We start from the raw sequence: 26,960 nt of genomic DNA on the forward strand, positions 1-26,960 counted from the left end.
AGTCTGGTTAAAAGCACTCAAAAAGAGCAAAAGAACTTAAGGGGCAACTGGTGGAATCAGGGGATCATGGGCACAGGCTTAAGCCTATGGATCCAGGGCAGTCATCGCCGGCAACCACCCACACCAGAGAGAATGCAGCAGAACATCTGTGGTCCCTGAGAGCATGGCTTTCTGCTGCCTGCACCACCACTCAGCTGGGCATACTCCTGGCCATGCCTGAGAGAGTGTGGTGTATGCAGTAGTCAGGAGTCTCTAAGCCCAGCCAAGAGTGTGGATGCTCCCAGTATGTGCCTGAGAGAACCTGACATGATCTCTGGTCAGGTTAGCCTTCTGCGACCTGCAGGACAGCAGAGTCTGAGTACAACCTGCATGGGCCTGGACCCCAGACAGCAGTCCTGGCAAAGGCAGTCACTGGAAGTTGGCTCCCTGGAAAATATTGCTTCTGGACTTAGTGGAACAGAGGTGCAGAGACAAGGAGACACCTTGAGCAACCAGTGAGGCAGTGGCTGGGGGTATGCACCACCTGTGGGAAGTTGCGCTGTTCAGCAGAATTTGCAGAGGGCAAGTCTCTGTGTCCTGGACGACCCAGAGGGGAGCAGACTGAACCTCATCTCTGGGGCAGATGTCTTGTTGGTTTGCTTTCCACTAAACCTCTGAAAACCCGAAAAAAGCTGACAAAGAACAAAAACCTCCAGAGAACAAAAAACTGAAAAACTTGGTTTCCACAGAGCCCAGCCCCTTGATAGGGGCTAGGTCAATTCAACTCAAGCAAGACTGACTAAGAAACAACCCATCAGGCCCCATCCCCAGAAGGTGAGACAAAACAAAACAAAACAAAACAAAACAAAACAAAACAAACAAACAAAAAAACCAAGAGGACAACCACCACAGGGGCCCCATAAAACTCTAAAACCCCAACATCTGGGGAAAGCAATATATTAAGCTCATGGCATTGCCCTAAAACCAGTATATTTAATAAATGCAACTATTTTTTAATTTGTCATCACCATACTTGTTCTTTGAATTTTTTTTTTAAAATTTAACATATTTACCACTACAACCAGAGTTTTAATGCAACATATTCCATAATAACCTTTTAACTTGAACTTGTTGTATACATATACATCAGTTTTTCTTTTTCTTTTCTTTTTTTTCTTTTTTTCAAATATACAGATAGATATAATCTGTAAGGTAATCCCCTTTCCCCATTCAATACTACCCCTATGTATAAATCAGTTTTAATCTCCCTTTATCTCTGGAAAGTTGAGTACTTTAACAAATGTATCAAGAAACACCCAGGAAGAACCAACGTAAACTCCCTCACCCACATCGAGGATTTATAACCACCCTCCCATTTATTTCCTCTGTCAGTGCTCCTGGGTATGTGTTTTTGTTCTGGTATTATATAAATCTTATTCTAGGGGTTCATTTCGGCTGGGTTCTTTTTTTTTTTTTCTTTTACTTTTGTCAATATTTTTGTTTGTTCTTTTTTGTTTACATACATTATAAATCTTACTTTTGGGGCTCATTGTGGCTGGGTTTTCACTTTTTTTCTCTCTCTTTCTTTATTTTTGGTGGTGACTTTCCATTGCTCCAAAACATTCCTGTGTGCAACTTGCCTGGATTGTGGTTGATATATTCAGCTATACATGCCCTCAGCCTCTTCTCACCAAAATGACTAGGAGGAGGAACACCCACAAAGGAAAACTTCAGGGACTGTGCTCTCTCCATCAGAACTTTTGGATATGGACATAAACAGTATGTCGGAGAAGGAATTCAGGGTAAAAATTATCCAGGCAATGGCTAGATTGGAGAAAACCATTAGTGACAACACAGAATCTCTGAGGGCATAAATGAGAGCTGCCCTGGCAGAAGTTAAAAATGCTATCAATGAGATCCAATCTAATCTAACTACTCTAACAGCTAGGGTAACCATAAGAGAAGATAGGGTTATCGATCTAGAGGACAAACTGGTAGCAAAAAAGGATCAGGAGGAGGCCTGTGACAAACAACATAGAAGCCATGAAAATAGAATTAGGGAAATATGACACCATGAAATGTCCCAATGTCAGAATTATTGAGATCCCTGAGGGAGTGGAGAAGAGAGAAGAATAGAAGAAGCAGTTGAACAAATTCTGGGTGAAAATTTTCCCAATCTGAAGAATGGAACAAGCTTTCCAATCATGGAGGTGAAAATAACACCCCCCAAGATTAACGAATCTAGAAAGACATCAAGACACATGATAGTGAGTCTCTAGAATCATAATTTTAGACAAGAGTTTCTGAGGGCAGCTGGAGGAAGAGATTCCTTTAATACAGAGGAAGGTCCATCAAAATAACATCAGACATATCCACAGAAGCCAGAAAGGTCTGGCAAGACGTATTCAGGACACTAAATGTGAAGAACGCACAGCCATGAATACTTTATCAAACAAGGTTGACTTTCAAAATGGATGGAGCGATAAAGAGCTTCCAAGACCTGCAAGAATTAAAAGAGTATGTGACCACAAAGTTGGCACTACAAGAAATATTATGAGGCACTCTAAAAGAAGGAGTGACAAGGAACATAAATTTACAGAGACAATCTATAGAAACAAGAACTTCACAGGCAACATGATGTCCATAAAAATGTATCTCTCAATAATCACCCTCAGCGTGAATGACCTAATGATCCCATAAAACAGCACAGGGTTGCAGATTGGATAAAATGACAGGACCCATTCATATTTTGTCTACAAGAGACACATTTGGAACCTAAATAAAAATCCAGAGTGAAAGTGAAGGGATGGAAAAGCATCTTTCATGCCAATGGGACTCAAAAGAAAGCTGGGGTAGCTATTCCCATATCAGATAAATTAGATTTCAAGCTAAAGACACTACTCAGAGATACAGGACACTGTATCATTTTTAAAGAATCTATCCACCAACAAGATCTAACAATTGTAAATATTTATCCCCCCACAATGAGAACAGCAAAATACATAAGCTAACAGTTAATTTAAAAAAGTCATATTCATATTAATGCATTAATAGTAAAGGATCTTAACAGACCACTCTCAGTAAAAGACAGATTATCCAAGCAGAAAATCAATAAAGAAACAAGAGCTTTGAATAACACATTGGACCAGATGGACCTCATAGTTATATACAGAACATTCCACCGTAAAACAACAGAATACTAATTTTTCTAGAGTGCAAATGGAACTTTCTCCAGAATAGACCACATATTGGATCACAAATCAGGGCTCAATCGATACCAAAACATTGAGATTATTCCCTGCCTATTCTCAGACCACAATGTTTTGAAAGAAGAATTCAACCACAAGAAAATTTGGAAGGAATTCAAACACCTGGAAGCTAAAGACCACCTCCCTTAAGAATGTTTGGATCAACCAGGGAATCAAAGAAGAATGCAAACAATTCATAGAAACAAATGAGAATGAAGAAATTTTGGTCCAAATCCTATGGGATACAGCAAAGGCGATCCTAAGGGGGAAATACATACAATCCAAGCTCTCCTCAAAAAAACTGAAAAATCCAGAATAAAGCAGCTCTCTTTGTATCTTGCAGAACTGGAATATCGACACTAAATTAAGTCACCCCCCACACACAAGAAGGGACATAACCAATATCAGAGCAGAGATCTATGAGATAGAAACTAGAGATATAGTAGAAAACATCAAAGAAACTAGAATTGAAAGAATCAATAAAAAAGATAAACCACTGGCTAAACTAATCCAAAAGAAAAGGGCGAGGACTGAAATCAATAAAATTTTGAATAAAAGTGGCAAGATCAGGACTAACAACAAGGAAATGGAAACATTCATCAGAAATTATAAACAGCTATATGCCAATAAGTTAAGCAACCTAGATGAAATTGGAGCATTCTTGGAAACCTATAAACTTCCAAGACTGAATCAGGATGAAATTGACAACTTCAGGTTGTCTAGACAATTATCTAATAATGAGATTGAAACAGTGATCAAAAGCCTCCCAAAAACAAGAGCCCAGGACCTGACGGTTTCACTGGGGAAATCTAACAAACATTCAAAGAAGAAATAATACATTTTCTCCTGAGGCTGCTTTCAAAAATAGAAACAGAAGGAAAAGTCCCAGACACTTTTTATAAAGCCAGCATTAGCCTGATATCCAAACCAGAGAATGACCCCATTTAAAAAGAGATATTCAGACCAATATCTATGATGAATATGGATGCCAGGATTCTCAACAAGATCCTAGCTAATAGGATACAACAGTACATTAGAAAGTATATCCACCATGACAGGATGGGATTTATCTGTGGGATACAAGGGTGGTTCAAACAGTGTGAGAGAACATATCAATAAGAGAAGAGAGAAGAAATGCATGGTCTTTTCAACTGATGCAGAAAAAGCATTTGACAAATTGCAGCATATGTTCCTGATTAAAATGCTTCAAAGTATAGGGATAGAGGGAACATTCCTCAATTTCATAAAATCTATCTATGAAAAACCCACAGCGAATATCATCCACAATGAGGAAAAGCTGACAACCTTCCCTTTGAGGTCAGGAAAATTACAAGGATGCCCATTCTCACCACTCTTGTTCAACATAGTGCTAGAAGTCCTAGCAACAGCAATCAGTAAACAAAGAGAAATAAAAGGTATTCAAATTGGCAATGAAGAAGTGAAATTCTTTCTCTTCACAGATGACATGATACTTTATATGGAAAACCCAAAAGACTCCACTCCCAAACTACTAGAATCCATAAAACAATTCAGTAATGTGGCAGGATACAAAATCAATGACAGAAATCAGTTGCTTTCTTATAGACTACCAATGAAACTATAGAAAGGGAAATTAGAGAATTGATTCCATTTACTATAGCACCAAAAACCATAAGAAACCTTCAAATAAACCTAACAACAGAACTAAAGGGCCTGTACTCATGAAACTATGGAACACTCACAGAAGAAATTGAGGAAGACACAAAAAGATGGAAAAGCATTCCATGCTCATGGATTAGAAAAAATAAATATTGTTAAAATGTCTATACTGCCTAGAGCAATCTATACTTTCAACACCATTCCAATCAAAATTCCACTGGCATTTTTCAAAGTGCTGGAACAAACTGTCCTATTTTTTTTCTATGTAGAGGTTCATTTAATCTTTTTTTATTATTATTTCTTTTCATTGTAACAGTATTCATTGTTTTTGCACCACACCCAGAGCTCCATGCAATCCATGCCCTCTCTAATACCCACCACCTGGTTCCCCCAACCTCCCACCCCCCACCCCTTCAAAACCCTCAGATTGTTTTTAAGAGTCCATAGTCTCTCATGGTTCACCTCCCCTTCCAATTTCCCTCAACTCCCTTCTCCTCTCCATCTAAAATTTGTGTGGAACTTTAAGTGACACAGATTTTTAAAGAAAATGTTGAAAAAGAAAAAACTGCAGGCAACACATTTCCTGATTTCAAGCTTTACTACAAAGCTGTGATCACGAAGACAACACAGCCCAGGCAGAAAAACAGACACACAGATTAGTGGAAAAGAATAGAGAGCTCAGATAGGCACCCACAACTCTATGGTCAAATAATCTTCAACTAAACAGCAAGATATACACAGTGGAAAAAACGTGTCTTCAATAAATTGTGCTGGAAAATTGGACAACTATGTATAGAAGAATGAAGTTTCACTATTACCTTACACCATGCACAAATATAACCTCAAAATGGATAAAATTCCTCAACATGAAGCAGGTATCTATCAACGTCCTAGAGGACAGAATAGCCAGTCACCTCTTCAGCACCAGCCACGGCAACCTCTTTCAAGACAAGTTTCCAAAGGCAAAGGAAACAATAGTAAAAATGGACTTTTGGGCTTTCTTCAAGATCAAAAGCTTCTGTACAGCAAAGGAAACAGTCAACAACACAAAGGAGCAGCTAACAGAATGGGTGTGATATTTGCAAAGGCAGCACAGACAAAGGGCTGAAATCTAAGATCTATAAAGAACTCCTGAAACTCAACACTCAAAAAAGAGATAATCACATCCAAAAATGGTTAGAAGACATGAACAGATACTTCTCCAATGAAGACATACAAATGGCTAACAGAAACATGAAAAAATCTTCATCATCATTAGCCATCAGGGAGATTCAAATAAAAACCACATTGAGATACCACCTCACACCAAGCAGAATGGCCACAATTAACAAGACAGTAAACATAAAGTGTTGGAAAGGATGTGGAAAAATGGGAATCCTCTTATATTGTTGGTGAAATGCAAGTTGGTGCAGCGACTTTGGAAAACAGTGTGGAGAATCCTTAAGAAATTAAGAACAGACCTTCCCTATGACCCTGCAATTGCACTACTGGGTATTTACCCCAAAGATACAAATTTAATGAAAAGAAGGGCCATCTGTACCCCAATTTTTATAGCACCAATGGCCACAGTCACCAAACTGTGGAAAGAACCAAGATGCCTTTCAGCAGACGAATGGATAAAGAAGATGTGGTCCATATATACAATGGAGTATTATGCCTCCATCAGGAAGGATGAATACCCAACATTTGTATCAACATGGATAGTACATAAACAATGAATTCTGGTACACTGAAAAGAAATTTAAAAAAAAGTTAAAAAAATCTGGAAGGAACAAATCTGAAGTGGTCATTAACACTTTCTGAAGATTTCTCACATGTGTAATTAAAATCTTTTATAATACTACAGAAAATCTTCTAGATTTAATAGTTTAAAATGATGTGATTCAATAAAGATTCATACTAAAAACAAAAACTCAACAACTCAAAGAGTACACAATACTCAACAACTCGACAAGAGTACACAATAATTGTAAATATTCTTTATTTTTTAAAGATTTTATTTATTTGACAGAGATCACAAATAGTCAGAGAGGCAGACAGAGAGATGAAGGGAAGCAGACTCCCTGCTGAGCAGAGAGCCTGATGTGGGGCTCGATCACAGGACCCCACTGGGGCTCAATCCCAGGACCCTGGGATCATGACCTGAGCTGAAGGCAGAGGATTTAACCCACTGAGCCACCCATGCTCCCCTGTAAATATTCTTGCACTCAGCATTGGAGTACCTAAATACATAACAACTATTAACAGACATAAAGGAAGACATTGACAGTAATTCAACAATAATAAGGGACTTTAACACGCACTTACATCACTGGATAGATTATCCAAAAAGAAGAGCAACAAGGAAACAGTGTCTTATTGACACATTGATGACACATATGAACATTTAGGGTTCAGATGGCCCTAAAACCTGTATTCAGAACATTCCACCCAAAACACCAGAATACACATTCTTTTCAAATGTGCATGAAACATTCTTAAGAATAGATTGTATTTGAAGCCACAAAACAAGTCTTATCTAATTATAAGGACCCTAATTACACCATGCATATTTTCCAACCACAACAATATGAAACTGGAAATCGATTTTTAAAAAATCATGAAAGAACACAAATGCATGAAGACTAAGTAACATGCTCTCAAATAATGAATGGGTCAACTAAAAATTCAAAGAGGAAATAAAAAATAAAGGAGAAAAATAAAAATGAAAATGAAACTGTCCAGTGTTTTTTTTTTTTTAATTTTAAAATTTCTTTCAGTATTCCAGAATTCATTGTTTATGCACCACACCCAGTGCTCCATGCAATATGTGCCCTCTGGAATACCCACTACCAGGTTCACCCAAGCCCCCCGACTCCAAAACACAGTTTGTTTCTCAGAGACCACAGCCTCTCATGGTTCATCTCCCCATGCAATTTCCCTCTACTCCCTTCTCCTCTCCATCTCCACATGTCCTCCGTGTTATTCCTTATGCTCCACAAGTAAGTGAAACCATATGGTAATTGACTCTTTCTGCTTGACTTATTTCACTTAGCATAATTTCTTCCAGTCTTTCCATTTAGGTACAAAAGTTGGGTATTCATCCTTTCTGATGGAGGAATAATACTCGATAGTATATATGGACCATATCTTCTTTATCCATTCATCCACTGAAGAGCATCTTGGTTCTTTCCACAGTTTGGTGACTGTGGCCACTGTGGCTATGAACACTGGGGTACAAATGGATCTTCTTTTCTCTACATCTGCATCTTTGGGGTGAATACCCAATAGTGCAATTGCAGGGTCATAGGGAAGGTCTATTTTTAATTTCTTAAGGATTCTCCACACTGTTTTTCAAAGTGGCTGCTCCAACTTTGGAATTCCCACCAACAGTGTAAGAGGATTCCCCTTTCTGCAGAACCTCTGCAACACTTGTTTACTCTCCTGTTAATTTTGGCTATTCTAACTGGTGTGAGGTGGTATCTCAATGTGGCTTTGATTTGAATCTCCCTGATGGCTAGTGATGATGAACATTTTTTATGTGTCTGTTAGCCATTTGTTTATCTTCTTTGGAGAAATGACTGTTCATGTCTTCTGCCCATTTTTTTTTTTTGAATGGGCATGTCTTCTGCCCATTTTTATTTGAATCTCCCTGATGTCAAATGATCATCAATGTGGCTTTGATTTGAATCTCCATGATGGCGAATGATGATGAACATTTTTTCATGTGTCCTTCAGCCATTTGTATGTCTTCTTTGGAGAAGTGACTGTTAGTGTCTTCAGCCCATTTTTTGACATGATTATCTGTTTTTTGAGTGTTGAGTTTGAGTCCTTTATAGAACTTGGATTCAAGCCCTTTGTCTGTATGTTAATTTGTGAAAATCTTCACTCATTCCATGGGTTGCCACTTTGTTTTGTTGACTGTTTCCTTTGCTGTGCAAAAGCTTTTCATCTTGAAGAAGTCCAAAAAGTTCATTTTCACTTTTGATTCCTTTGCCTTTGGAGACATATCTTGAAAGAATTTTCTGTGGCCGATGTTGAAGAGGTTACTTCCTATGTTCTTCTCTAGGATTCTGATGGATTCATGGCTCACTTTGAGGTATTTTATCCATACTGCATTTATCTTTGTATATGGTGCAAGAGAGTGGGAGTTTTATTCTTCTACACATAGCTCTCCAGTTTGCCCAGCACCATTTGTTGAAGAGACTGTCTTTTCCCCACTGTATATTTTTTCCTGCTTTCTCCAGGATTAGTTTACAACAGTCTGTCCATACCTGGGCTGTGTACTCTGTTCCACTGGTCTATGTGTCTGTTTTTGTGCCATTACCATACTGTCTTGGTGATCACTGCTTTGTAGTAAAGCTTAAAATCAGGCAACATGATGACCCATATTTTGCTTTCATTTTTCAACATTTCCTTAGCAATTCAGGGTCTATTCTGGTTCCATACAATTTTAGGATTGTTTGTTCCAGTTCTTTGAAAAATGCTGGTGGAATTTTGGTTGGAGTGGCATTGAAACTATAGACTGCTCCAGGCAGTACAGACATTTTAACAATATTTATTCTTCTGATCCATGAGCATGTAATGGTCTTCCATCTTTCTGTGTCTTCCCCAATTTCTTTCATGAGTGTTCTGAAGTTCCTTGAGTACAGGTCCTTTACCGCTTTGGTTAGGTTTATTCCGAGGTATCTTATGGTTCTTGGTGCTATAGTAAATGGATTTGATTCTCTAATTTCCCTTTCTGTATTTTCATTGTTAGTGTATAAGAAAGCAACTGATTTCTGTACATTGACTTTGCATCCTGCCACATTACTGAATTGCTATATGAGTTATAGTAATTTGGGAGTGGAGACTTTTCAGTTTTCCAATAAAGTATCATGTCATCAGCAAAGAGAGAAAGTTTGACTTCTTCATTGACAATTTGAATAATTTTATTTCATTTTGTTCCCTAATTGCTGTTCCTAGGTCTTCTAGTACTATGTTGAACAAGAGTGGCAATAATGGGCATCCTTGTCTTGTTCCTGATCTCAAAGGGAAGACTGTCAGCTTTTTCCTATTGAGGATGATATTCACTGTGGGTTTTTCAGAGACAGATTTTGTGAAGTTGACGAATATTCCCTCTATCCCTATACTTTGAATCACTTTAATCAGGAATGGATGCTGTATCTCGTCAAGTTTATTTTCTGCATCAGTTGAGAGGACCATGTGGTTTTTCTCTCTTCTCCTATTGATTTGTTCTATCACATTGATTGTTTTGTGAATGTTGAACCACTCCTGGATTCCATGGATAAATCCCACCTGGTTATGGTGGATAATCTTTTTTAATGTACTCTTGATTCTATTAGCAAGGAAGTTATTGAGAATCTTTGCATCCATATCCATCAGGGATAATTGGTCTGAAATTCTCCTTTTTGTTGATGTCTTTGCCTGGTTTGGGGATCAGCGTAATACTGCCTTCATAAAAAGAGTTTGGAAGTTTTCCTTCTTCTTCAATTTTTTGAAACAACTTCAGGAGAATAAGTATTATTTCTTCTTTGAATGTTTGGTAGAATTCCCCAGGGAATCCATCAGGTCCTGGGGTCTGTTTTTTGGGAGGTTTTTGATCACTACTTCAATCTTGTTGCTAGATAGTGGTCTATTCAGGTTATCAATTCCTTCTTGATTCAGTTTTGTAAGTGTATAGATTTCCAGGAATGCATCCTTTTCATCTAGGTTGCTTATTTTTTTAGCATGTAACTCTTGACAATAATATCTGATGATTGTTTCTATTTTCTTGGTGCTAGTTGTGATCTCTCCCTTTTCATTCACATTTTTACTAATTTGAGTCCTCTCCCTTTTCTTTTAGATTAGTTTGGCCAATGGTTTATCAGTCTTATTGATTCTTTCAAAAAACAAGCTTCTAGTTTTGTGATGTGTTCTACTGTATCTCTAGATTCTATCTCATTGATCTCTACTGTAATCTTGATTATTTCCTTCTGTGTGTGGGGTTGGCTTAATTTGGTGTTGATTGTCTAGTTCTATACGGTGCAAAGATAACTGGTGTATTCTGGATTTTTCAGTTTTCGTGAGGGAGGCTGGAATGACTATGTAATTTCCCCTTAGTAATGCCTTTGTTTTATCCCATAAGTTTTGGGCCAAATTGTCTTTATTCTCGTTTGTTTCCATGAATTGTTTATATTCTTCTTTGATTTCCTGGTTGATCCAAACATTCTTAAGGAAGGTAGTCTTTAGCTTTCATGTTTTTGAATTCCTTCCAAACTTTCTTGTTGTTGAGTTCCAGTTTCAAAACATTGTGGTCTGAGATTATGCAAAGAATAATCTCGGTCTTTTGGTATCAGTTGAGCCTTTATTTGTGACCCAGTATGTAGTCTATTTTAGAGCAAGTGTCATGTGCACTCAAGAAGAATGAGTATTATGTTGTTTTATGGTGGAAAGTTCTGTATATATCTATGAGATCCATACGGTCCAATGTGTCATTCAAAGCTCTTGTTTCTTTATTGCTATTCTGCTTGGATGATCTGTCTACTACTGGGAGTAGCATGTTAACATCCTCCACTATTACTATATTCATGTAAATATGACTCCTTATCTTGATTAAAAGTTGGCTTATGTAGTTGGCTGCTCCCATATTGGGGGCATAAATATTTACAATTGTTAGATCTTCTTGGTGGATAAACCCTTTAAGAATGACATAGTGTCCTTCTTTATCCCTGAGTACAGTCTTTAGTTTAACATGTAATTGATCTGATATAAGAATCTCTACCCCAGCTTACTTTTGAGGCCCATTGGCATTAAAGATGCTTCTCCATCCCTTCAATTTAAGTCTGGATGTATCCTTGGGTTCAAAATGGGTCTCTTGTAGACAACATATGGATGTATCCTGTCATTTTATCCAATCTGAAACCCTGTGTCATTTTATGGGAATTTAGGCCGTTCCCCTGGAGAGTGCTTATTGAGAGATACGTTTTTATTGATATCATGTTGCCTGTGAAGTCCTTGTTTCTATAAATTGTCTCCATAAATTTCTGCCCTATGACATTCTTGGGTTCTTTCTTCTTTTATAGAATGTCCCATAATATTTATTGAAGTGCCGGCTTGGTGGTCACATACTCTTTTGATCCTTGATAGTCTTGGATGCTCTTTGTCTCTCTATCCTTTTTGAATGTCACTCTTGCTGGATATAATATTCTTGGCTGCATGTTCTTTCATTTAATGTTCTGAATACTTCTTGCCAACCCTTTCTAGCTTGCCAGGTTTCTGTGGACAGGTCTGATGTTATTCTGACAGGCCTTCCTCTGTATGTAAGGAATCTCTTCCTCTTAGCTGCTCTCAAGTGCTCCTATCTAAAATTATGATTCCTCAATTTCACAATCATGTGCCTCGATGTCTTTCTAGATTCTATGAACTTGGGGATAGACATTTTTGTCTCTAGGATACAAACACTGTTTCCATTCCCCAGACTGGGAAATTTTCATGGGAATTTGTTCAACTATATCTTCTAATTTTTGTTGTTGTTGTTTTTCTCTACCCCCCTTAGGGATTCCAATAATTCTGATGTTGGGATGTTTCATGGAGTCCTTTATTTCCCTAGTTGTGTTCTCATGGCTTCTATGTTGTTTTTTTCCGGGCCTCCTCCTCATCCTTTTTCTCTGTATGTTTGTCCTAGGTCACTAATTCTATCTTCTGCCTCAGTTTCCCTAGCTATTAGTGAATTTAGATTAGATTGGAACTTATTTAGAACATTGTTAACATCTTCTCTGGTGGGTTTCACTTCTGGTCCAATCAATTCCATGTTGTCATTAACTGTATTCTCCAACCTAGCCATTGCCTGGATAATTGTTAGCCTGAATTTCCTTTCCAACATACTGTTTGTTTCCATATCTAATAGCTCTGATGGGAAGGGCACAGTCTCTGAATTTTTCCTCTGTTGGGTATTCCTCCTTCTAGTCATTTTGGTGAATGATGGCTGAGGGGATGTGTAGCTGAATTTATCAAATGTGATCCAGACAAGGTGGACCCTGCAATGCTTCTGAGCAATCGGAGTCCCCACCAAAAAGAAAGAAAAAAAGGAAAAAAAAAAAAAGAAAGAGAAAGAGAGAGACAGAAAGAAAAGAGCGAGAGAGAGAAAGAGAAGCCAGAATGGCAAAGTTTAGATTTATAAGGTATACAAAGAAAAACGGACAAAAAGCCTGACAAAAGTGAATGACACATATTGCATAGAACACTGGGTGTGGTACATAAATAATAAATTCTGGTACACTGAAAATAAATTAAAAATAAAAAAATAAATGAAAAGTAAATGACAAGGAAAAAAGAACCCAGCCTAAATGAACCCCAAGTATAAGATTTATATAATACCAGAACAAAAACAAATACACAGAAACACTGACAGAAGAAGTTAGAAGAGTGGTTATATATACTCAGGGTGTGTGGGCAAGGATGGTTATTTTGATTCTTCCTGGGTGTGTCTTGAAATCTTTGTTAAAGTACTCAACTTTCCCAAGATAAAGGGTATTAAAACTGGTTTATATATAGGGATATTATTGATTGGGGAAAGAGGATTACCTTGAAGCTTATCTCTATATGAATATTAAAAAAATAGAAAAGCAAAAGAATAACACAGGTATATGTATCAAAAAAGATCAAGTGAAAATGTTATTATGGAATTCGTTGTATTGAACCTCTCCTTGTGATGGCATATAGGTTAATAAAAATTTAAAAATATTAAAAAGAATGAGAATAGTGGGAATGAATTAAAAATAAATGTTGTATCTATGAAGTATACAGGTTATAGAGCAATATTGGGAGCTCTGAGGGAACCGGTTTTTCAGGCATTTTTTCTCTGGAGGTGTTTGTTTGTTTGTTTGTTTGTTTGTTTCCCTTCCCCTTCCCTTGGTGGCTTTTGGCAGTTCTTTGAAGGTTCAGAGGAAAGCAAACTTCACCCAGACCTACTTCTCAGAGAGAAGCCTCAGTCTGATCCACTCTGAGTGGTCCAGAGCACCCAGACTCCCCCTCTGCCAGCTCCCACAAGCAGAGCACGTCCCCAGCCACCCTCTCAGGGGTTGCCAGAGCTCCTGCTTGTCTTTGTACCGCAGTGCTACTAAAACCATGAGAAATATTGGTCCAGAGAGTTTGTTTCCAGTGAGTGCCTTTGCAGGGGCTGTTGTCTGGGCAGGTCCAGACTGCCCAAGAGATCCCAACCAGAGACAGTGCCCTGAGACTTTCATACCTTCCCAGGGTGGGAAAGTTCAAACTCTAGAGGGTCCTAGAGACCACCTACTAGTGCCCTCATGGATCTCTCTCAGGAGATGGTATGGAGTGGAGCTCAGGCCCCAGTGTGTAGCATTCATGCAGAGTGCAAAAGGCTGTGGTTCTAGAGAGTATCAGCTGTTATTCACACAGAGGTTGTCATGCGCTCTGCCATGCAGACTCTCTTGATCCCCAGTGGCTCAGGGACCATGACCTTGAGGCTTTGCCTCACTCTCTGGAACTGGTGGCTGTTGTCTGTGGCAATCCTAGGTCCATGGGCATAAGTCTGTGCCCATTCCCATCTGATACCACCAATTGTCCCTTAAGATCTTTTGCTTTTTTTGAGTGCTTTTAACCAGACTCCAAGTTAATGCTGGTCCCCAATCCCAGGACACTCTTGTATTGGGGTATTACTTTCAAATGGGTCACTTCTGGTGGCTCCCTCCCCTTCTGTTTATCTTCTGATATTCATCCAATCATCCTCCCTCCAATTTACCAGTAGTGGGTCTTCTGTCCCCATAAATATCCAGAAGTGTATAATCCTACATCTCAGGCTTATTTCATGGGTCTTCAGAATGTTCTGGCAAATAATTGGCTCATTTTAGGGGACTGGTCAAAACAGCGTCTCCTACTTCTTGGCCATCTTGCCCCTCCCTCCTCTGTCCAAATTTTTTGAAAGCAATAGCTTTTGTAAGAGGGAAGATAATGGCAGTAGAGTCTTACCTCAAACACCAAGAAAAAAATCAAGTAAACAACTACCTTACAAATAAAGGATCTAGAAAAGTAAGTACAAACAAAGTTCCAAACCAGCACATAGAGGATATAACAAAGAATAGAGTAGAAAAAAATGAAATAGAGAATAAAACAAAATAAGTTAAAATAAAATAACACAGATCAATGGATCCAGGGACTGACTCTCTGAAAAAATAAACAAAATGGATGTACGTTGAGTCAAATTCATTAAGAAAGAAAGACAAGAGAGACTGAAAAGACTCAAAAAAATCTGTTGGGCCTATATCAAAATAAAAACTTCTGCACCGTAAAGAAAACCATCAACAAAACAAAAAGGCAACCTACTAAATGGGAGAAGATATTTGCAAATAAATATCTGATAAGGAGTTAATATTCAAAATACATTTAAAAAAAAACTTATATAACCCAACAACCCAGAAACTCCAATGAAAAATGGGAAGAGGTCCTGAATAGACATTTTTATAAAAAAGACATACAGATGGCCAACGGACACCTGAAAAGATGCTCAACTTGTCTAACTATCAGAAAAATGCCAGTCAAAATCACAATGAGATATCACATTACACTTGCTACAATGCTAAAATAAAACACACACCCAGACACACACCCAGACACACACACACACACACACACACACACACACACACACACACTAAGTGTTGGTGAGAATGTGGAGAAAAGGGAACTCTTTTACTATTGATAGGAATACAAATTGGTACAGTCACTGAGGGAAGACTATTGAGTTTCCTTTATAAACTCAAAATAAAATTACCATGTGATCCCATAATTCCGTTACTGAAAATAAAAACACAAATTCACAAAAATATATGTTCACCCCTATGTTTGTTGCAACATTATTACAATAGCTAAGGTACAGAAGCAACCCACGGGTTGATCAATAAATATTTGGCCAAAGATGTCACACACACACACACACACACACACACACACAGAGGAACGTGACTCAGCCATAAAAGAGAAAAAAATAAGATCTTGACATCTGCAACAACATGGATGGACCTAGAAGGTATAAAGTTAAATGAAGTGAATTAGTTCAGAGAATGACAAATACCATATAATTCTACATCTTTGTGGAATTTAAGAAACAAAGCAAACAAAAACAAAGAAAAAAGAGACAAAAAATTAACCAGACTCTTAAATATAGAGAAAAAAAAAAGTTGGATTGTTGGAGGGGAGGTGGGTAGGTTGATAGGTTAACTAGATAACTGGGATTAAGAGTACACATATTTAGATAAATAAAGGTAATGTGTAGAATTGTTGAATCATTATAATGTATACCTGCAACTAATAGAACACTGTATGTTATTTATGCAAATAAAAAAGGGAGAGAGAGAGAAAGATTTGGAATTTTAGAAACCATGAGACTAGAGCTTCAAGGTAAGTTTATTTCATGTATATTTTATTTATTTGTTTTTATTTTATTTTTTAAATTTTATTTTATTTTTTCAATGTTCAAGATTCATTGTTTATACACCACACCCAGTCCTCCATGCAATATGTGCTCTCCTTAATACCCACGACCAGTCTCACCTAACCCCCACCCCCCTCCCTCCCAAAACCCTCAGTTTGTTTCTCAGAGTCCACAGTCTCTCATGCTTTGTCTCCCTCCCCAATTTCTCCCAATTAACTTTTCCTTTCCTTTCCCTAATGTCCTTCATGTTATTCCTTATGCTACACAAGTAAGTGATTGCCAAAGAGTGAAAATAGCCAAGATGCCATTCAACAGACAAATGGATAAAGAAAACATTGCCCATGTATATAATAGAATATGATGCCTCCATAAGAAAGGATGAATACCCAACTTTTATATCAACATGGATGGGACTGGAAGAGATTATGCTGAGTGAAACAAATCAAGCAGAGTCAATTATCATATATTTTTGTGTATTTAGATATGTGTGATTAGAAGACATTTGTTGATGTGAATTTTTAAGTTATTTATTTAAGTTATTTAATTAATTTATTTATTTAGGTAATCTCTACATCCAACAAGGGGTTCAAACTCATAATTCTGAGTTCAAGAGACACATGCATGTCTAACTGAGCCACCCAGGCACCCCAATATAAAATCTTAATGATGAGATTATTTTAGTCTTATTGAGCCTAGATGCTATATTTAGCTGGATAAATCACTACCTAAACTGAGATAGAGCACCTTTCAACATGATTCCCAAGTCTTAAATCCATCAATCCAAGGAGCAGAGAGGCTGACTTTTGTCTTTTCTTTGTTGGCACTATCAGTTCTGCTCTAAATTATGTAAAGATGGTGGAAACAGTCTTACAACTCAACACCTGGCAACTTTTGTGTATATGTACTTTTCAAGACTGGAAGTTCAGGACAAACATCAAAATATTGAGAGCATTGAGTCCCTGCTCATAGGTGTGATTATATTCAAGGTTATTCCTCTTGGAAGTAGAAGATGGGATACCAGTATCGCTGGATACACGAGTATTTATTTTCTTGTATTCATAAAGAATGTGAATGACTTCTCTCTGGATTTAATTAAAGTCTTTCACCTATGACAGAATCTCTGGAGCTTAGATAATCAATCTAATGTTCACTGTGCAAGTATTGTAAAAACTGACAGAAGGCCATTGTTATTAGGAGCTTACAAAGTCCTTCAAACTGAGATTCCAGAAATAGTTAGGAAAGAAAGGGAAATATAGATGAAATATGCTACTTAATTGTTTCAAATATGCCACCTTTATAAGAGGAAAAATGAAGGCAGGTGATGGGACATAACCATAGACTAGAAGCCAAGTTACTTTTAATATCTTGAATGTCCCCAAGATCAGCTAATAAGCAGAAGTAAATAATCCACGCATGAAAGTTTTCTGTTTTACAGAGGGAATGTGAGTAAACATGGTGCTATTAATATGATTAATTATGGTATTCCTGAAAATCTGCCAAAATATATTCTGCCTCATGCTCCAGATAGATGCTTCATTAACACAAGGTCAGTTTCACACCCTCTAGAAATTTCAACTCGAAGGGCAGTGCTAATTTAGCAAAATGATACAGACTTCCACACAGCTTTTAATCAGAGAACAAGTCACCATTACCTGAACTCTCTTGTGAAATCTATTAAAGTATGTATATTTAAAGTCATCCAGGTAAACAGTTCGGGTTAAAGTGTAACTGTTTTATTAACAATATAACATGTAGATACCCTCTTGTCAAATGTCTGTGTTGACAAATGAGTAAAACATTGGTCAGAAAAAACTATCTGGTGCTGGTAAAACAGATAACCTTTACGTTGTATCTTAATTCCACAAAAATTGCTTTATTTTTATATGACACATCCATTATGAACCTTCTGAGGGCTTTGTTCCCCTGGAATTTCATCTTCATTCTGACTGAGTTGCACATACCTGGATATTCCTAGTTGATATGGCAGAAAGAAGAGAATCTGGTCAAATACACACACTGATTATTTGTCCATCATTGACCTTCACTTCCATTTTATTGCCCAAAGCAAACTTCACGGCCAAATCTGTCATTATAGTCTGTTAATAAGTTCTAATAATCTCAAAGAGAAGGAAATGAATATGGTGTGCAGGCCAACAGTCTCTTTCAAGTTCCATGGATGATTTCTCATTATAATTTTCCAGTGTTCCACTTTGAAAACAGAAACTTTTAAATTAAACTCAATCCATGTCAATGAAAGATAACAATTTTTAATGTTTTCAGTTACAAGTAGCGAGTTCTGTTGGGAAACAGTAAAAATATAGACCCAACAATATCAGTCTAAGGCCAAAAATTGTTGAATAGATTTTTTTTTATTTCAGTAGTTTTCTAATTTTTCAATTAAAGTGCATTATTGTCCTTAAAACACAACAAACAAACAAAAAACAGAATAGAACGACAAAATAGAAAGAAATTTCCAAATCAACTTGTCACACATTGGTATAAAACCACAGTGTCCTGACCAAAAAAAAAAAAAAAAAGCTTTCATTTTCCTACTCATTCTAAAGCTTGAATTCATTTCAACAGTAATGCAACATTGGTCTTATTTCTGGGCAAACACAGCTACTCCTCAAGGTTGTGGCTAAAACAGTGTTCATATACATATTAAAGGTAAAACAAAAACAAAAAACAAACAAACAAAACAAACCCCAGTTCATCAGCCTTTATTAAGTTCTCACCTAAGTCTCTTTATTATTTTAATTCAATTTTATTTTTTCCGTGTGCCAAGATTCATTGCTCATGCACCACACCCATTGCTCCAGGCAATATGTGCCCTATGTAATACCCACCACCAAACTCGCCCAACCCCCCACCCCTCCTCTCCTCTGACACCCTCAGTTTACTTCTCATAGTCCACAGTCTCTCATGGTTCATCTTCCCTTCCAATTTCCCTCAATTCACTTTTTCTTTCCTTCCCCTAATGTCCTCCATGTTATTCCTTATGTTCCACAAGTAAGTGAAGCCATATGATAATTGACTTTATGTTTGACTTACTTCACTCAGCATAATTTGGTCCAGTCTCATCCATGTTGATATAAAAGTTGGATATTCATCCTTTCTGATGGAGGTGTAATATTCCATTGTATATATGAACCATATCTTCTTTACCCTTTTGTCTGTTGAAGGATATCTTGGCTCTTTGCACATTTTGGCAATTATGGCCATTGATGCTATGAACATTGGTGCACCTAAGGCCCTTCTTTTCACTGCATCTGTATCTTTGGTGTAAATACCCAGTAGTGCAACTGATCCTCCGGTTATATAATAGTTTGTTTTATGAAATGTCATGGCTCCATTCATATTTTTTTTCTTGTTCTTCCTATTGGTATATACAACTTTCAGAGCTCTTGTATTTTAAAGCTGGAAGGATCCAGACTTTAAAATAATGTTTTGTTTTCACTGTTTTAGTTTTCATTTTAAACCTAAGCTATATAGAGCTTATGGATTAAACAGAATTAATTGCCAAATTAAAAAAAATAAAGTGCATTATTGTAGCAATATTTCCTTCAGAGCATTAATGTGAATAGTGAAAATTCCCGTCATACAATATTTAATTAACGTTAAGCTAAAGACAATTGATCATTTGCTTCCACATCTATAATACAGATACAAATAATTAAAGAAAAATAATGAATGAACATCTAAAAAATAATGGATATGTATTGTGCATATATATATATATAATTTTTAAATTACTTTTAATCCAATATAGTTAACATACAGTGTTATATTAGCTTCAGGTGTGCAATACAGTTATTATTTTGCCATTTTGGAAGTTTGTATTTATTTTTGCCTTCACTGTCATATAATTTTGAAAACTGTTCCTATAATTGTGGCTTCTCAGTGTATGTATCAATGCCTCTCCAAGACGGAGGCCAGAGACCATTTTTCCCAGCCTTTCTTATTAGAGTTACTGCTGGCATTTTAGCCATATTCTCCAATCTTATGCATTAATGTTAGAATTCACTGTCAAAGTTAGTGACAGGGTTCTCTCATCTATAATAACTTTGGAAAAGTTTCCTTTTTTTGGGGGGTTGAGATTTTCTGGTAACCCTATGGCCTGGTAATTTCTTATTACAAATATAATTAATTGACATCCCATGTATAATGTGTACATATGTATACCAAATGCATATTTATAAAACCATAGTTATAATAATACCAAGTGAAAGATGATTCAAGTATCAATCAGTAACAGTAAAAATTGTCTCATAATCATGTAATAGGATACTACACAAAAATGAGAACCAACCACCAATAGACATCAGCAATAACACAGATAAATTTCATGAATGCTATGCTTACTGAAATAATTTAGACACAAATAAATATATGTCTTAATGATTCCATAATCTATACTTAAAAATAACAGGGAAATTTCATCAATAGTGATATTTGTGAGAAGGATGGTTATCTTTCTAGGGTGTTGCAACATGAGGACATACAAAAGGAGCTCTGGAGGGCTGGTAAGGTTTGCTTCTTGATATGGCTGGTGTTTATAAGATTGTTCCTCTTTTATGAAAAACTCATTGAGCTGCTATTTATGATTTATGTAATTGAAATGTACCCCTCCATAAGAAAATTCACTTAGGGGGAAAAGAATGGTGATGTGAAGATGAAGGCTGGTATGGAATTCTCTCTGGGAAGGATGGTAGGAGAAATAACATGCACAGTGACAGAGGGTTTAGCTCCAGCTTCTGCACCAGCATTAGCAACAGCAGAGCTTGTGTCCAGTTGGAGCAGCCATGTCCCACTGTGATGACATGGGTTAAATGTCTAAGTTGGCCTCCAAGTGTGCCACTTCCTAAGGTTCTGTAATCAATTTAACATGTCATCAACTTTCATTTCCACTTAAACTATTGCTGTATTCCTCTAACTCATATATTTTCCTACTTACAACTGGGGAGTGAGAAGATTATCAAGTATGAGTAATAAATGTATAAATAGAGGTACTGTGGGAAGATATGATTTTTTATTTCACAAAATCTGAGATGTATTTCACAAAATCTGAGATACCTCATGCTACCATAGGATAGACTTGCATCCAGGATAGTGTAAAAACAATGATTATCCTAGGGTCCAAGAGTGATAAAATATCCTGCCATTTTTCTCTCCCTTTCCTGCAGTTTCACCACCTTATAGGACAGAAACCAGGAATGCTGAGTAGTTCTGGATATTTTTGTTGTTGTTGTTGTTCAGGAAAAAAGACAGGCTAGAATTAGGTTTCTCTACAAGGTTCTAAGGGGTTTCCTCCCTTTTGTTCTTAATTTTTTCCCACTAGAGATATAATATTCATATTCCAGAACTTTTAGAAACCACAAAATGGTAGTCTTACATTTCACACAACATGAGCTGTTTTATTTGTGGGTCTCATATTTATAGGAATCTTTGTCTTGGTGAGTAAATATTATCGTGTTTGAACTTTGCTGAAATATTGTGATGCATTCAGTGATTGTTCACCCATGGACTCTTGGATCATTTATTTGCTTTCATGGAAGGAACTCCATCACAGTATACAGGATCATAAATATAATTATCTTCCAAGTTACCAGAGATGTATCTATACAAAAGTTGGCCCATATTATATACTAAATAAATGGAAAAAATATAAATGAATAGAACAGTCAGAATAAGCATCACCGAAGTTGCAGAATTACTTAAAAAAAAAAACACAAGCAAACAAACAAAATAGTTCATTTGAGATTGTTTTTACAATAAACTAAAATTCACTACAGTTTCTCTTCATGAGGTAGAAAGGTGATAGAAACAAAACAAAACAAACAAACAAAAACCCTCAAATATCATGTCACTTGAGAATTGTGTCCAGAATCAGATACTCTATCATCTTTGTTACCATAACATGTTCTACTAGACATATCTCTTGTGAATTAGACATATATCGACATATCACCTTTGTTAGCACAAAGCCTGATATTTATAAAAGATAAAATTGTTTAATAAATGTGTAGCCTATTTCTTAGATGCTCTTATTTCCCTGGATAAGAAGTACTCCACTGATATCCATGCTGGGATGGAATGGAATAACTTTTCATTTAGAATATTAAAAGTTAACTGGAGGAAATCAGAGGGGGAGATGAAACATGAGAGACTGAGGACTCTGAGAAACAAACTGATGGTTCTGGAGGGGAGGTGGTGGAGGATGGTTGAACCTGGTGGTGGGTGTTGAGGAGGGCACATATTGCATGGAGCACTGGGTGCAGTGCATAAACAATGAATCTTGGAACACTGAAAAATTAAAATAAAATTTTAAAAAATAAAACAAATATGGTTCTTAAAAAAAAAGAATATTGCACACCTAAGCATGGAATGACTTAAAGTCCCTCTATTCATCTTTTTTTTTCCTCTAATCTTATCTTAAATATAAGAGGAATCAGTGGTGCCGAGTAATGATTTAGAAGCAATAAATGCTTGAGGGACGTGTTTGTTGGTGGTGGTAAGTGTGTGTAAGTGTTTCTGTTAGGAGATGTCTCAAATTCTATTTTATAAATTTTGTAACTAAAACTAAATTGGGTGGCTAGAGAAAAACACTCTTACAGCACTCTAATGTGAGTGTACAAACAAAAACATGCATAAAAATACACATTGAACCAAAAAATACTATTCTATATGACTGTATGTTAATTTTCATGCACCAATATTACATGAAACTCAACCACATGAGGACCATGTAGTTAGCTATTTATGCTGGTAAACAGCTGCATAAAGATATACAGATACCTTAATTTATTTAAAATTTTCCTATCTATGGATGGACATTGCGGTTGTGCACAACTGTTAATGTAGTAAATACTTGTTGGTGGCAATTTTATTTTCTATTTCTCTAGAACTGATCCAATGTTTTGTAAATACCTTGTGTCACTTTAGACAACGAGAGTGTTACTTTCCTCATTATGTTTCCAATTTTAGTTTCCAAGTTTTTTTTTCTGAGAATGAAAAAAAAAATTGGCTATAGATTATTATGGTTTTTACCTGTCCTTCTGTAGAAAGTTGAGAATTAGATAATTTAATTGTTAATTATATAATTGTATTTCATCTTTTCTTAATGGTTTTAAGTGGCCTTTACTTAATTTTCTTTTATGCATTGTATTTTCAGTTATTCAATTTAATTTAAAATTTCTTTTATTTTAAAGAATTCTCCATTGACAATCAAATTGTCAGGAACCCAATCTCATCTATCTTTGTTCAAAGAATTTTCAATTGGTTAAATGTCCATGTATGCATATATTAATTTGGAGGATAATTGCATCTTTAAAATATATACTTTTCATAATCATGGATTATAAATTATAGTCTAGTAATTCATATCATTAAGGTCATTTCATAAAATCTAGTGGTTTATACATGTGGTTCTTCAAATAATTTTCCAAATATGTTTCTTGATGTTTTATACTGCATAAATAATAATACCTATAACTCTTCCCCATTTTTAACAGTCTGAAATCATATTGAGGCTTGTCCATTGATTTATCCAATAACGTGATTATTTATTTTATTAATTAAATGGTTATTTTAAAATATTTTTTTCCTTTTAAGATATTTAATCATTTAACAGAGATAACTGGAGAAAGATCATGAGCAGGAGGAAGGGGCAGTGGAAGAGCAAGAAGTAGAATTCCTATTGAGCAGAGAGCCTAACATTGGGCTTGATCTCAGGATCCCAAGAGCATGACCTGAGCCAAGGGCACATGCTTAATCAATTCAGCCATTCAGGCACCCTTATTTATTTTTTATTTTTAAATAAAAATTTGTATCAGGGAACCTGAGTGACTCAGTTGTTAAGCATCTGTCCTCTGCTCAGGTCACCATCTTAGGGTCCTGGGATCCCTGCATCAAGATCCCTGCTCAGGGGAGAGCCTGCTTCTCCCTCTCCAACTCCCCCTGCTTGTGTTCCCTCTCTTTCTGTTTTTCTCTCTGTCAAATAAATAAGAAAATCTTAAAGAAAAAGAATTCTATCAGCTAGTGTTTTTAGATCAGGGAAGATGGCAGAGTAGAAGGTCTCTAAGCTCAAATTGTCCCATGAGTACAACTAACTAACTGTCATATCAATGTGAATAACTCAGAAAATGAACCAAAGGCATACAGAACAAACTCCACAGCTGAATGTAGAAAATAGATCACATCAAAAAGGGCAAGGATGGTGGAAACATGTTGAGGATCTAAACAGAACCATGGGGCTTTCCACTGGAGGGTGGGACCCACATACATGGAAAAGAGAAAGAAATGGTCTATCACACTGGGGACCCTGATTAAGGAAAAGAGATCTGTATAACATTTGTGTTTTTTTTTATTTTTTTTTATTTTTTAAGATTTTATTTATTTGCCAGAGAGAGAGAGAGAGAGAGTACACACAAGCAGGCAGAGAGGCAGGCAGAGTCAACAAGAGAAGCAGGCTCCCTACCAAACAAGATGCCTGAAGTGGGACTCGATCCCAGGATCCTGGGATCATGACCCAAGCCTAAGGCAGTGGCTTAACCAACTGAGCCACCCAGGCATCCCAACATTTGGTTTTTAAACCAAAGGGGCCACATCTTATAAATTCTTATAACTTGTGGGAATTAAGTGGAATTTTAACTTGTGGGACTTAAATGGAATTTTAAAAATCATTGGGCTCAGTTCTGGGAGAATCAGTAGGGTGAGAGGAAAATGAGTCCCTGGCCTTAGAGAGACAGCACAACAAAAGATGCTGTCACTATATATATATATATATATATATGGAGAGAGAGAGAAAGAGAGCATAAAAAATGAAACACCTGTGGCAAGAGGAAGGAGATTAGTTCATACTAATCTCAGAGCATGGGGGTGGTTAGGTATTTTTGGAAGACTACTCCAGGAACTAAGGACATGGAAGATAACATTACCATCCCCATCATCCAGTCAAAACACATTAACCTGTGGGAACCAGCATGGTGCTGACACTCCCTGCTTAACTTCTTAACACTGTGCATTTGTCCCCACTTCCCATGCTTCAGTAGATCTGCCTCATCCACCAGCCTGGTCAGTTCTAGCACCGCAGATCCCCTACACCAAAATACCTGCACAAACCCTGCTAAAATCACACCTCACACTTCCACTCTCCCAGTACTCTGTGGGTCCACCTTCTCCAGCCAGATTTGGCTCGGTCTCACCCCTGTAGGTCCACACTCACAGAGGACCTCAGCACAGACTTTGTTAAAACTGTGTATCCCACCATCATGAATGTTGTGGATATGTCTCTTCCAATAAGGTCTTGGTCAGAGCCCCTCCAAATTGGGATATCAGGCCTGGTAGTGTGGATGATGCTCTGACAGGGGTGACAAAACTTTAAAGTGACTTTTTCCCTAAGGAAAGGGAATTATAAGTGAATAAATCACTCAGAGTGCTGTCCCAGCAGTGGGCTGGGGGCAGACAGTTAATCTGATTGCACATGCCACATGCAAATAAAAGTGTCTTGAGTAACAACATGAGAAAATAACATGCAGTCTGTTGCTACTGAATCTTTGATAAAGGCTCTGTTTGACTGAACTCCACCCTACAGCAGCCACAGACTTTTTCACCAACACCTAGGACCAAACACTGGTCCTGGCAAAGAGTCATTGTAGATGACTGGACAAAAGAAAAAAAAAAAACAGAAGAAGTTGTGCACTTCACACACCGGAGGCACCTTTCAATTGTGGTTCCTTTGTGCTTGCACTATGGTAGATACTACACAGGAGGGCCTATAGGATCTCTTCTTTGTAAGGTCACTACTTTCAAGAGGAGGAGATGGAGCTGACTTTACTAACACAGAGGAAAACACACACACACACACACACACACACACACACACAGAGTTGGAGAAGATGAGGAGACAGAAGAATATGCCACATATGAAAAAACAAGACAAATGACAGCAAGAGACCTTAGTGGGATGGGGATAAACAATATACATAATAGAGAGTAAAGTAATGATTATAAAGATACACACTGGACTTGAGAAAAGAGTAGAAGTCATCAGTGAGACCCATAACAAAGGGATAAAAAGGAACAAATAAGAAATGACCAACACAATAAATTAAATTAAAAATAAAGTAAATGGAATAAATATTGCATTACAGAAAAGAGAAGGGTGAACTAGCTACCTGGAGAATAAAATAAAAGAAAGTAATCAAGCTCAGCAGGTTAGAAGGGAACATTATGTATAATGATGGTAGACTCTGGGAACTCAGTGGCATCATTAGCATAATAACATTTGTATTATAGGTATCCCAGAAAGAAAAGAGATAGAAAAGGAGGGGAAACTTTATTTGAAGAAGTAATGGTAGATGACAGCTAACAGAATCTGGGAAATGTAACAGAAATTCAGATCCAGGAAGAACTGAGAGCCTCCAACAAAATCAACCCAAAGAAGAACATGCCAAGAAACATAGTAATTAAAATGGCAAAAAGAAGTAATAAAGAGTGGATTTTAAAAGCAGCAAGAGAGGGGCACCTGGGTGGCTCAGTGGGTTAAAGATTCAGCCTTTGGCTCAGGTCATGATTCCAGGGTCCTGGGATTGAGCCTCATGTTGGGCTCTCTGCTCGTCAAAGAGCCTGCTTCCCCATCTCTCCCTCTGTCTGCCTCTCTGCCTACTTGTGATATCTGTCTG

The 26,960-nt window shown here is 37.0% G+C and overlaps 1 pseudogene; it reads left to right on the plus strand.

Annotated features, from left to right (window-relative positions):
• The first annotated feature begins 306 nt into the window (after positions 1-306).
• The window catches only part of LOC116859267, a 64,540-nt pseudogene continuing 37,886 nt past the window's right edge, over positions 307-26,960 (plus strand).

The sequence above is a fragment of the Lontra canadensis genome, unplaced genomic scaffold (genome assembly GCF_010015895.1).
Source record: "Lontra canadensis isolate GAN:19392208 unplaced genomic scaffold, GSC_riverotter_1.0 scaffold152, whole genome shotgun sequence".
Taxonomy (NCBI): domain Eukaryota; kingdom Metazoa; phylum Chordata; class Mammalia; order Carnivora; family Mustelidae; genus Lontra; species Lontra canadensis.